We start from the raw sequence: 13942 nt of genomic DNA, 5'->3' as shown, positions 1-13942 counted from the left end.
TTTTCTTTCTTTTTTTTTTTGGTGGAACTGGGGATGAAAATCAGGCCCTTGCGCTTGCCAGGCAAGTGCTTATTCTACTGAACTACCTTCCCAGCCCCTATTTTTCTTTCTTTTCTAATGGCTCTGGCCAGTTTTTCCAGAATTTTACTGAATAGGTGCAAAAGTGGATATTCTTGTCTTGTACCAGATTTTAGAGTAAAAGCTTTCAGTTTTTCTCCACTTAGGATAATGTTGCCTGCTGGTTTGTCATTGATGGATTTTGTCAGATTGAAGTGTAGGCCACCTATTGTAAATTTTTGTTGTGTTTTTATCATCAATGAGCATTGGATTTTGTCAATGGCCTTTTCTATGTCTATTGAGATGATCATATGGATTTGTTTTTGGGTCTGTTAATATGGTATATTTGTACTAATGGTATATTATATTTAATGATTTGGGCATGTTGAACCGTTTTTGCATCCCTGGGATGAATCGTACCGGGTCATGGTGTACAGTCTTCTGAGAATTTGCTGCATTCTATTTGCTAGTATTTTATTGAGGATTTTTGCATCTATGTTCCTGAAAGAGATTGGTCTATATTTCTCTTTTTTCATTGCTTCTTTCACTGATTTTCTATCAGTGTAATACTTGCCTCCAGAAATGAATTATGTGTGTTGCTTACTTTTTAATTTCATTGAAAAGTTTGAGGAGTATTGGGATTAAGTCTTCATTAAATTTCTTGTAGAATTCAGCTGTGAATCCATCAGGATTAAGGCTTTTCTTTATTGGTAAGTTTTTTTTTTTAATTACATTTTTAATTTCATTGGCTGACATTTGGTTATGCAGAGTTTTTATATCTTCTTCGTTCAGTTTTTGTAATGTGTACCTATCTAGGAATCTGTCCATTTGTTCTGTGTTTTCAATCCTGTGACAGTAAAGACTTTTTGTGGCTATTTTATTTCTTTTCCTACCTGAGTGATTCTTTCTGATCTGATTTATTCTATACCACTCTGCACTTCAGTTGCTATTATTATTTCAGAGACTTTCAGTGTGTGACTTTTAATTTCTTCTATGCCTGTATCTACTGGATATTTTTTGGGGGGGATGTGGGATGGGATCTTGACATTGTATTTTGCTCTTTTGTGTTCTCATTTTCTTTGTTTTTCAGTTTGGAAGCAGATACTTTATTAACTGACCAAATCATAAAAACATCATAGCAGTTACCTTAGTTCATCCTTCTTATAAGCATGTTGATCTAGTCATCCCTATTTTTAGCGTCTCCACCTTACAAAAAAATAGGTGGTCTTTTTCTTCATTGTACCTCATGGAGATGATAACTTGCACAGTCACAGGAAGTTATTTGCCTCTTTGAAGTATTTTCCAACAGTATAAATTTCATGATTCAGATCCTCCATGCAGGAGATGCCATATTTACCAAGATATCAAGCAATCACTGAGATATCTGTCAAGGCAATTCGCTTCTTATTGATTTTGCCATAGCCAAGTTTGTACATTAGTTCATTTACTTACTTCAGGTTCAGGTGCCCTCACGCAATGTATGGCTCAGCAATTCTCAGCATATTAACTGAAGCCTTGTTGAGCTTAAAAGGTACCATTGAAGATTTGGTGAAGGCGAAGAAGCTACAACACCTTGTGGATTGTTGGGCTCACACCACTGATACTCCTGATCTGGTTGATAAATGCCAGTTTGGGCTCTGCAGGGACATAGAAGTTGCCAGCTTTTCTTGCTGTCCTAGACATTCAGATCTCTGTTCTGTACATCTGTCTGTACTCCTTATGATGGTGCCTGGCTTTTTTATAGATGAGCTGCCTCTTCACCTTGCCAAGCTTCTTCTGGGTAAACTTATTTCTCAAGTACTTTATCTTCAACTCTGTGCAATGTCTTTACTTTTGTTTAAGCGTTTCTGGCACAGCAGAAAACTTCTTTTTCTTCTCTTCTACACCCTCCATGGTTCCAGCCAGAAAAGAGGTGTGTTGTCAATTTCTATTTCACAAAGACATCTTTGCTTTGATTTCTGTGATACTTTTTATAAAATTTTGATAGTGTGTAGCTGTATTACTGCAAACTGAGACTCAGTAGAGTCTTTTTTTTTTTTTTGCAGGGACGTCTTCTGTGTTTCCTAGATTCTTGGTTTATTTTTGAACCAAAATCTCAACTTCTCTATTGACTGAGAGTGGGGTATTGGTTTCTGTTTGGCATTATGCTCCATCCTTTGGTATAGAGCTTTGGTGAAGTTATTAATCCAGCACTTCTAGATATCATTACCAAAGGCAGAACATGTGACTCAGACAGATATGGTATCCTAGTTATGGTAGTACAATTAGCAATACAAATAACAGCAAGTGGAATTTAAAAATTGACAAACTTTGGTAACTAAAAATTTTGTACTTTAGACTATAGGAGGAAACACTATAGCTATATAACAAAAAAGATCATAAATCAGGAATTTGTATGTAATCTAGTTCCCTGGGAGCCTCCCATGTACCTGAAGTCCTCAAAGCGGAACAGAACAGTTCACTGAAGTTCACTCCTACAGCCTCAGAGCCTCTGGTCTGATTTGCTTTTGACAAGCACTTCACCTGGCCCGGCCCATGGGCCCACACTAGGAGCAGTCTGGGTTCCCAAACCTTGTGATTATGACTTTAATTTCTAACCAGTATTCCTCTATTATAGACCATTTTATTATATAAATCCAAAGGATATTTAAGGTACAAAACTATAGGAAATGATGCATTGAGGAAACTTATAAGTATTTATTATTTAACAGTAGGTGATGGGGTTGTCGCTGGCAAAATTTCCACTTCTTGCAAGAATAAGCACATTAAAAGAACACATTGTATATAGTGGTGATGTACTTGTAAATGTCTGTGAAATAAGAAATGTCATAAACAACAATAATAAATCAAACAGCAATTTCAAGTGTTTAGGAGAATGCAGAAGTCCTTCCTGTATGTACTCTGACCTTTGATCATGTGAACAGATCAGAATTCAAAACTTATTACTCAAGTTATGCACTCCTGTAGCAATGATTGCCATGCATAGTTAATGAACCTTTGCTTTGCAGGAGGTGCTATGCTAAGAGCTTTACCTTCAGTATAGGATTGGTATTCATGATAACCTCATAAAGTAACATTGTCATCAAACTTGTTTTCAGAAGACCAGAATGACTGACATTTCAAGCACGACACTACTATTAAGCATTACTATTTTCAGTAAAGATGCTTATTTCACAGGTATCAGCATATATAGTTAGTCAGGGTGAGAATCTTGTCATGTCATACCAATTACTGCCATACTGTCTCTCAAGTAAATGTTTCTTGAAAAAAAAGGATAATAAATGAAAATAAAAGACAAGAAAAAAAATGTCATAAGACTGTGCTGCTACAATGCTGCATATGGTTAGATTTCTAAATCTCTGTGTAAAAATATGTAATTGTTTATTCCTGTTTTTAAAATATTTATTCATTATTTTATTTTATTTTTATTTTTTTACCTCACATCTGTAGGGATTTAAAGTTTAACATATCAATACATGATGCAAAATACCTGTTCCATGTTCTGTGTAAGATGATTGACACTCAGACGGATAGTGAGGGTAACCTCAACTGCCGGTATTATAGGGTAATAATATCACTAAGATTCTCTTCTGGAAGGTTAACAACTTAAGCTTGCAGACCAAAAACTAGAGAAAAAGAAGGGCTACAAGGACAGCCAACATTTTGGCCCTGGCCTTTCAAGGTCAGTGAGGGCTCAGGACACAGGAGAACCTGGACTGTAACATCCTGTAACTCAGTTATGTTCCAATTTTTTTCATCAAGTAGATTGTGGGGCCACAGAGGAAAGTGGCATTCTCTCAGGCTTTTAAAGACAGCAAGTTGGTCAGGCAATGGCCGTGACCCATTTACATGACTAACACTGACAAAGGATCTGCAAACTGCAGTACAGAGTTTTAGGGTAAATCCTGAGGGGATTTGACTGACCTTGGCAAATACAAAAGTTATATTTCTTATTATATAGTTCTTGCTTTGTCTTGGTCTTAACCATCCAGCAGAAAAGTATAAAAACTAGGTATGAAAAATAAAGACATATTAATGTGCTGAGCTGGAAAAGGCTCGGGTCAACAACTTCTGACATTGCCAGTTCTACGGATAACACACTGCTATTATGGACTACTGGACTAGATTGGATTATTTTGCTGAATTCATACACCTACAATATTTAAATGGCAATGGAATGCCCATCTCCGACAAAACTAAGCAAAACAAGGGGATACAAATGAAGGAACATTTTGTATCTGTATATTCAAAATAGTTTGGATAGATATATAGCTACTTTCTCTTAATTCAATGAGAACAAAGATTTGTACTATTAGTATTTGGACAGGATACCATGTCTGCATCTTGTACTGTGAATAACCACTATAAAGACAGCAATATGCAGTGTTTTAATTATTGAAACTGTCCTAATCGGTTTTGAAACTGTCTCATTGCTATTTGTTTCTCAATAAAATTAATAATAAAAATATTAAAAAACAAAAACTTGTTTTCAATGTAAAAGAAAATTTAGCCTATTTGGCAAGCAATTAACATGAGCTAGCAACCAGATTATGCCAAGGAGGAACAAAAGATTTTAGGTGCCTCATTACCTATCCACATCCAAGCACTTAACCACTACATTGTCATGCAAGGGCGTCATATATTTATTAAGAAACAAATTCAGTTTAAGAAATCAACGTACTGTAAATCATATTAAGTCATCAAATTAAGCAAATATGTACATGGTAAGAAGAAATGGGATTATGAGAAGGTGGTCACTTGAAGAATCTTTACTGTAGGTAAAAGGTGGAATATTATCCTGAGTAGGTGAGAAGCCCTGAAGAGTTTCTGTAATCCTTGCATGCAGGAAAATAGAAGTGAAGAGAAAAAGTCTTATGGGGAGAGTTTTAATGATAAAGCGTTAATATCTCCAGTTGATCATATGTACTTAATGAAGAGAAAATTAATTTAGATCATTGTTTATAACATTTGCAAATTATAAAATGATAAAGTATTTGTAGAATAAAATTTCATGATAAAATCAGCTTTTTATTTTTTTAAAATTTTTATTTATTTATGTGTGTGTGTGTGTGTGTGTGTGTGTGTGTGTGTGTCCAGCTCAGCCCACCAGGGGGCGGGGCTGGGTGGCATGTGGTGCTGGGGGATTGAACAGTGGTCCCTGTGCTTTGCTAAGCTTGTTGTAAGTAGGTGCTTTAGACCACTGAGCCATCTCACCAGCCCAAAATCAGCATTTTAAAGAATATATATATATATATATATATATATATATATATATATGAATAAATTTTGCGTTATGATGTTCTTTACTGTGTCTGAATGCTCTGTATTCTTTCTTTGTCAAGTATGTGATTTCACATATTTTTCCTGTGCTTAACATCACATTTTTGATATTTTCAAAAATTAAAAACAAGCTTTGAAAAGTGATATTATTTATGACAAGGTACATAGAATTAAACCAAGATAAAGTGACATTTGTGAGACTAGGTAAATCAAGCAAATTCTGGAGAAGAAATAAATGTTATATCTTTTATCATTTTATACTTAATATTGTTATTACTTATGAAAATAAAAGTAGAGTACTAATATCATGCAGATATTATCACTTTGACCACTTAACTTTATTATTTATAATATATAGATACCCACGTCTATAATTACTTGATTTTTATATTATATTTGGGGGCAGTAACAGGGATCGACCTCAAGACCTTGCACTATCCAGGCAGGTGCTTATGCCACTGAGCTATATTCTTAGCCCCTTATAACTACTTTAAATCTATATTCAAATGCTTATTTCTTTTTTTAAATTTAATTTTATTGAGAAATAAATAGCAATGAGACAATTTCAAAACTGATTAGGACCATTTCAATAATTGCTTATGAGAATAATAATGAAATGTATTTCTAATTAAAATATCTACAAATATTTATATTTAAGTACAGATATGAAATATTCATGTATATTACATATATATAGCAAAAATGTCCCTTTGCTCATCAATTTGCACATGCATATGAAATATTTAATCTTTAAAAAATACTGTAAAGTATTTAATAAATCTCTGAACATGGTCTCTGAATGCCAAAGCATATGACATTTCTTGATAGAATTATACAGGGAAGATAGACATGTATTCTGGAATGTGTTCTCCAAAATATAAATAAAAAGTGTGCTGTGAAAAAATGCAATTAGCACTTCATCCAACTTCTGTGAGAGTTTGTGACTGTTATTACTACTAAACCATTTTCATATACAATGTTCTGCTCTGATATAACCAAGTGACTTATTAGAAACAGAAAATACATTGCAGCGACACTGGTACTGAAGTGACAGATGATGTAGTGGGGAGCAACAGACAAAGAATTAGTTCAGAAACACTTAGCTTTACCTGCATGTGCAGAACAGCAGCCTCAATAGGTGGGACTCAATTTCTATGCGCGCGCGCGTGTGTGTGTGTGTGTGTTACTAATGATTCAACTCAGGGCCTCCAGACTGAACTACATCTCCAGCCCTTTGGAATTGTTGAGATGCTGACTCATAAATCCTCATTGTGTTGCCAGGGATGGCCTCAAACTTGCCATCTTCTAGTCTCAACTTCCTAAAGTTGGGATTCCAGGTGTGGATCACTATGGCCAGCTCCAGTGATCTTTCAAGCCTGTAGTTGTATAGTTGATCTGGAAAAAAGTTGAAACAATGATCATTTTTATATTTCTCATATTATTTTATAGAAACTCATAGAAAAATATGCAATTTTTGCTTAAAATTATTGAACTGTAAATGGCTAGGAATGTAGAAAAAGATGATGCCCAGAAAAAAATCACAATTATCGCATGTTGGGGCCAGGGAGATGACTCAGTAGAGTAAGTGCTTGCCTGAGTAGTACAAGGATCTGAGTTCAATCTCTGGTTCTGCCAAAAAAAGAAAAGAAAAAGAAAAAGAAAAAATGCACAACAGTTCTCTCGTGTTATAGGAAGAGAAAGATATAGAAACTCATTTTTTTAATTTTTTAAAACAGACAAAAACTATTAAGTGAATATCATGCTTTTTCATACAAAGAGCATGCCTAAGGAAGGTATATTAAAGTACTGATCTTTGTTACTGCAGTTATCCTTCTTATTTGTGGTGCACTGAATTTTCTTTGCTAGTTGGCATGCACCATAATTACTCTCATTTTTCTTGCCATGTAGCTTTTCCATCACACCACTACTGTAATAGATAATTAAAGGAGAGCTGAGTCCATATCTTATGAATGTAATCAAAAATAGATACTTCACACTAAGGTTGGCAAGTGTGATGTGAAATATTGGACATGTGTGTAATATACGGAGATTAAGTTGACATTTGTGATTCTGACACCGAGCTGTGAATTCCTAAGACATAGAATTAGGGATTGATGATTTAGGAGGTCAAAGAGCTGTGCTGGGGAGGTAAGGCAAAAGCTAGTGCGTATAAAATTTTCTTTCATAAGTCCTGTCATTTAGGCATATTATATAATGTGTACTTTGTTAGTTTTAAGAAAGAATACGATGTATTTCATCTTGCTGTTGGTTTTGACTTTCTTATAGCAAGTCCGTGAAGCTTATTCTCTTATCATCTTTGCCTAGCCCACTTTACATCTTTTTTATTGGTACATATTTTCAGTAAACCATGATTACATTTCTTGTGGGGAGGTGTTACATATGTAGAGCATACATCAGTTCTCATTTCATTTCTTTCCTTTCCTCTCCCATATTGCACTTTATCTCTTGATGCAAAATTTCTGTTCTTGTGAGTTAATCCATGTGCTAAATTACTCAACAACTTCTCTCCTTGTATTTTAATACCATTCTTCACAGGTATATGAAATCCTCCAAGGCATTTTCTCACCTTTTCTGAACCCAACAGGTATTCTTCCCATGCCTTTGAGGACCACTTTGAGCCCACAACATTTCTGCCTTTTTGCAGGGAGGAAAAAAAGCTTTGAGGACAAGAGGCATACTTGGTACCCTTGTTCCGCAACCCCCCTTTTCAGACTGTGTAACTGTGGCTGAAAATGAGTATGAAGACGCAACCCAGGCTGCATGGCAAAGATATGATCTGTAGCTACCTCCTCTCCAAGTCTTGTGCTTCAAGACAAGTGGCTAGACGATTGCCTCAGCTTGACCATGAATAAACAAATAAAGAAGAGTTTACATTATGTTTTGCCTCTTTAACTTGGGCTCATTTCACTATTACATCCATTCATGTTCATCTATTCTACAAACCTACTGGCTTCCTAAATTTTCACAAAATTTGTTGTAAGAGAGTGCTTGCATACTATAAATTTGTGATGAATGCTCTTCCTGAACATCGTGACAGACCACCCCATAAATAACTGGAATCACTCTGCCTTCCCTTTGCAATGTGAAATAGCCAAGTCATATGCTTTAACTAACAAGTCTCTGGTTAGCATGACTTACTAGAGCTTCCCTTTCCTTGTTTCTCAGGAAAGTTTGCATCTTCCAGTAAAAAATGTAGGACTCCTCTGTTGAATGAAAAGAACATGGCCATGTCTCCCTATTGGCAAAAGGGACCAATTACCAAATTGTATCAAGAAGTGATACAACCCTTGATCATCCAGCCTTTAACCAGCCTGACAAATAAACACTGATTCACAACCAAGGTCAGTAATGATCAGCAGAGTTGCTTCATTCTACAAGAATTGTTTAGACAACACAACCTTGGGATTCAAACACACAGTGGTTGTGTAGGTTACTACAGTTGAGAGCAATTCTGTTAAATGGTAATAAGCTGACTCGGAAGTTATATTGGGAAAAAGAAAACAGGTCCACTTATAACTGTGCATCTTCATAAACTCAGGTGATCTTTTAAAGTGTCAATATTTAATTCAAATACAGAAAACAAGGTACTTTTGTAAAGGTTTCTCCTAATGTGTCCATTATTAAAATGCTTCATTTTTTGGAAGAAGAAGGATTAGAATTTATTTTGTTGTACTAGTTGAACTTGATAATGAACCATCTTTACTTACCTCATCAGTAATACCTAAGTGGAAAACTGAAGATAAGTCCCATGTTGAATAGCTGGAGGTTGAAGAAAAACAGATGAAAGCCAAGATCTCTTCTGCATGCTGACATTGCAGGATTTGCCATGAGCATACGAAAGTGGCAATAACAGCAAAGGGACTGCAGGCATAGAGTGCTCTGTTTAATCCATAGCTCAAATGAATTTTGATATTGTAAATGATACTGAAGTGATGTCTGAATATTAAATCACTTTAATATTATTGGACAGCCTGCTTTGATACATACATTGACAAACACCATGTTATTTTGCTTTAAAATCACTAGAAGCTTTGCCAAGAGACATTTTGGCCTCCAAGCATACTGCAATGAATGATTCCAATACCACTCTGGTCTGATACTTGAATTTGAATTGCTAATATTACACAAATTTTCTGTCCATGCTGCCACAGTTGCTGCTCACTGCTGCTAACCCAGATGTCTGTTATCTGTCTTGATACATACATAGGAAGAAAAAGTGGTAGCCTACGCTTTGGGTTACATTAAAGGTTTCCTAAGAGATGATGATAAAGCCAGTTTTTTTAAATCAAAATATGATTACATTTGTATATATTCACCCATTTTCTTCCATTCCTCAACCCCTTTGGGGAACTGCGCATTGTCCTGCCAAGAACAATATGTTTAGTCTGTAGTACGATAAACTCTCAATCAGAAAGGCATGTATGCAATTCCCAGGCTTCACATGAGGGATCTGCCCAGACCATTCTAAAGTACCAGCTGTTAGCACAAATACTTCAATTGCAATTAAGAGCATTCCTAGCATTTACATGAAAATAAATTCTGGGCACAGAACAACAACAACAGAAAGAATTGAGAATATTACGTCACTTCCCCCGAGTCTAAATAAGTCCTTGAAATTGACTAAAGCTTTCTTAGACATATAGGCCAAATGGCATCTTTTTAATATTAAGATATTTTCTTCCTCTCAAATAATGTTATTTATAATGCATCCCCAATGAGGCAAATATGGACTCATTCAATATTGAACTTCTGAACCTTTGCAAAACACTTTATCCCTGATATGGTCATTTAAAATATACCTGTAAAATTTTTGTTATACAGAGTTGCAACCTAATATCTTTATTGTGAAGTGTATGTTACACTTAATCATCAACTTTTCGTAAAGAAGATGAAGAAGATGTGTCTCAATTCTGGAGCAAGGGTATAAACAGCATTGTGCCTTCCACCTGGACAAAATTTTTTTTTTTTTTTGCACTTTTTTTTTTAGGGAAGGATCTACAGCGTGTTCAGGGCCTCACTACTAGATTGGACTCATAGTGATCAGCCTGTTTACAGCCTCCCAAGAGTTGGGATTACAAGTGTGCATCACCACCCCCAGTCTCAGTTACACACTCAGCATGCCCCGAGGGCGGAGCCGGGGAGGCAGACCCAGGGATCTAAGCCCTGGCCCATGTGCCTGCTTGCAGTCGCTTTAGTCTGCTGAGCTATTTGGCCAGCCCTTGATAAGATGTTGAAGAAGCTAACTACTCCACCACTGCTGTGCTAGCACATGTTACACAGAAGTCAGGAGGGCCGAGAAGCAGGCCTCCTGCCAGTACCACCTTAATATTCTGAGAGCTTGTCTTCCAGTCCCACGTGAGCCCTTAGCTGACTGATGAACTGACAACATCTTGATTACGATTTCATGAAATAAACTGAGTTCCAGCATTCCGCTTTGTTTCTACCCTGTGTATTAGGGTAGTTTGCTACTCAGGAAGAGTCAATTAATACATCCACCAAAGAAATCAGTGAATTAAAAAAGCTACTAACTAGTTAAAATATTTTTCAAATGGTGATGGTCAAATTCTTTGGTGAAAATTTCTTCTATTTTAATGAAGCTTTGTAAAATTACATAATGAAATTATGAAACTATGTTATGGGTAATCAGGAGAATTCATATGGAATTAGAATTATAAAGTACATACAGTTGATAAATTAGAAATTCATTAATCCATTAAGAAGTAGTTGGAGGTATGTATGTCTCAGTTACCTGATCTGGCATTTGGAATTTGAAGAGCGCTGTATGAGCCAAGGAGATATGAAAGAGGAAGGGGAAAGAGAGAGAAAAAGGAATGGAACAGCACAAAAGAACAGAGGGCAGGTAGGAGCGGAGAGAAATGGGAGGATTAGTTAGAACACATGTCTGAGCAAGAGGAAAACCATGGGTGTAAATCCCAGCCCAAGTACAGGAGTAGACCAAAAGGAAGTCTAAGCTGTGAGGTGGAGGAGATACATTGGACCTGCCTACTCCTTTTGTGTTCTCTCCAGGGCTTCAGTGAATTGAAAAATGTCCATTCACATGGAGGCGGGACAACTACTCTTCTGAGTCTACCAATTCAAATGCTGATCTCATCCAACAATACTTTCAAATCCAGAAGTGTTGAACCACATACCTTGCATCCTTTGATGAACTCATGTAGGCATATAACTTAACTATCACTAGGTATGATGGTAACAGTGGAAGACAGTAAAGGAAGAAAACCTGTGGTCTTGACATGGCCAGTGCCTTGAGTTGGGTTTGATTTGATATGAAAGAGAAGAAAGAGCAGGAAGCTGATTTACTTACTGCAAAAAGATTGTGTCACCCAGGATCATCAAGGCATGCTTAGGCCTGGAGTCCCATGTAATATGATATGGAACTATGGAAAGCATTATCCTACCCTTGCATGCAAACTATTAATATGTGGAGATACCCAAAAGCTACCTCATATAGCACAAGAGAGCTTTGCTAGAGAAAATATCACAGCCCTCATAATGAGTAGTGGCAGGCAGGCTCTAGTACTTGGTTTCACAGACATTCAGGAGACAAGCAGGTGTGAGAGAAAGCAGACCTGATAGGGGAGCCTTGTTGCTGGTACCTGTGAGATGCTTCTTTGAGGATCCTCAGAAAAAAAAAGACAAATTCTAAATAACTAGGATTTTAGTCGCTGGGAATCTTGTGTATGAATAAAGCGCAATGATTTATAGCCGGTCTGGAATGTTTAGGAAATGAATTAAAATGATAAATATACTTTGAGATTTCTTTTTTTATTAATTTTATTGAGAAACAAATAGCAATAAGACAGTTTCAAAACAGGATAGCAGGACAGTTTCAATAATTAATATATTACATATTTTTGTCTTCATAGTGAGTGGTTATTCATAGCACAAGATGCAGACATAATATCCTATACAAACACTATTAGTACAAATCTTTCTTCTCATTGAATTAAGAGAAAGTAGCTGTATATATATCCTAACTATTTTGTATATACACACACTTCTCAGAGGATGAAATTAGAGAAGCAAATAAATACATTAAAAAATGCTCCACATCACTAGCCATCTGTGACATGCAAATTAAAACAATACTGAGATACCAACTCACCCAGAAAAAATGGCTATCATAAACAAATCAACCAATAACAAATGTTGGAGAGGCTGTGGGGAAAAAGGAACCCTTCTCCCATGCTGGTGGGAATGTAGACTGGTGCAACCATTATGGAAATCAGTGTGGAGACTTCTTATACTTTGAGTTTTAAATGTTTCATCTCCCTATTTGCTTCTCTCATTGCTTATTCCCCTTTTTACCTTCTGTTCTTTCTCTCCTTTCCTTCCTTCCTTCCTTCCTTCCTTCCTTCCTTCCTTCCTTCCTTCCTTCCTTCCTTCCATCTTTCCTTCCATTTTTCTACCATTCTAAATTTTGGGGCTGCCTCCTTTTCTCTCTCTCTTTCCTGTGTATTCCACTTTGTTTGATCATGTTTCATTCAGAATCTGGTTGCCTACAAGTAAGACTTTGATTCACATGAGATTCAGTCACTGGTAGAGTTTCTCACCACACAAGTGTCCTGTTCTGTCTTGGTTCCTACCCAAGAGAGGTGGTTTAGACAGTGTTCTCTGCTCTATCACACAACCTAGGATCTGCAAATTTGGTAACCACTCTTTGCCATGGCAGACTCTAGCTAGCAGTGGGCCCAACACTATGGTGAATACTTTCCACTGCAGCAGGTTGAAACGTGGCATACAGCTTGACAGCCAGATGTGGTGGTTCTCCCTGATTGCATGGCTCCGAGTCACTTTAATAATACATTGTTTTCCTAAGTAAAAATTATTGGTGGAAGTGCAACATCTGGTTTCTAGTGAAAAAGCTAACTTAATTTACTCAAATCCCTCATGCAATTTACAAAGCTCCAAAGAAGGTGGAACACTTTGACACAGTGTAGAACAGCGACTGGCTGTGTCTACATTGGCAAGGATTTTCTAAATGGCTCATTTAAAGCAATCAGGGAGTCTTTTCGTTGGTACCACCCTAACAACCAAAATGTTTACATTTCTAAATGAAAACCCTTTTCTTCAGCTGAAAACATTTCCAAGAAAAAAAAAACTAATGCTTTGGTCATTAAAGGCAAAGACCATGTTTTCCTTTGAACAGCGGAGATTGTAAAATATTTCCCAAATATTTCCAAACACTTTGATGAAAATGTAAGCATTTGATAAATTCCTGGCTTCAAATACAATTATTAGTAAAAATTTAATCAAGTAAGCAGGTTCAGATTTTCAGACAGGCTACCAGTTCTCATACTGAAACAGCAGGATTTCTGAAAACACACCCAAACTACAATGGTAATTGGATGCTGATGTGAAGAAAATTATTGGGATAATTGAGACCAGCCTTCGTAGGTATGTATAATTTTAAAAAATTACTAACAAAACAGAACTTCAATGACTGGCTTTTATTGGAATTTTTTTCATGATACTTTAATTTCTTTGAGATGGAGAACTCAGATTATGAAGTAATTCATATTTAGTTTACATTTATTGAGAACTCGCTACATAATATCATAAA

Source organism: Octodon degus, unplaced genomic scaffold (assembly GCF_000260255.1).
Source record: "Octodon degus isolate 3935 unplaced genomic scaffold, OctDeg1.0 scaffold00161, whole genome shotgun sequence".
Lineage (NCBI taxonomy): Eukaryota > Metazoa > Chordata > Mammalia > Rodentia > Octodontidae > Octodon > Octodon degus.
The sequence above is the reverse complement of the archived record's forward strand: the minus strand, read 5'-3'. Positions refer to the sequence as shown.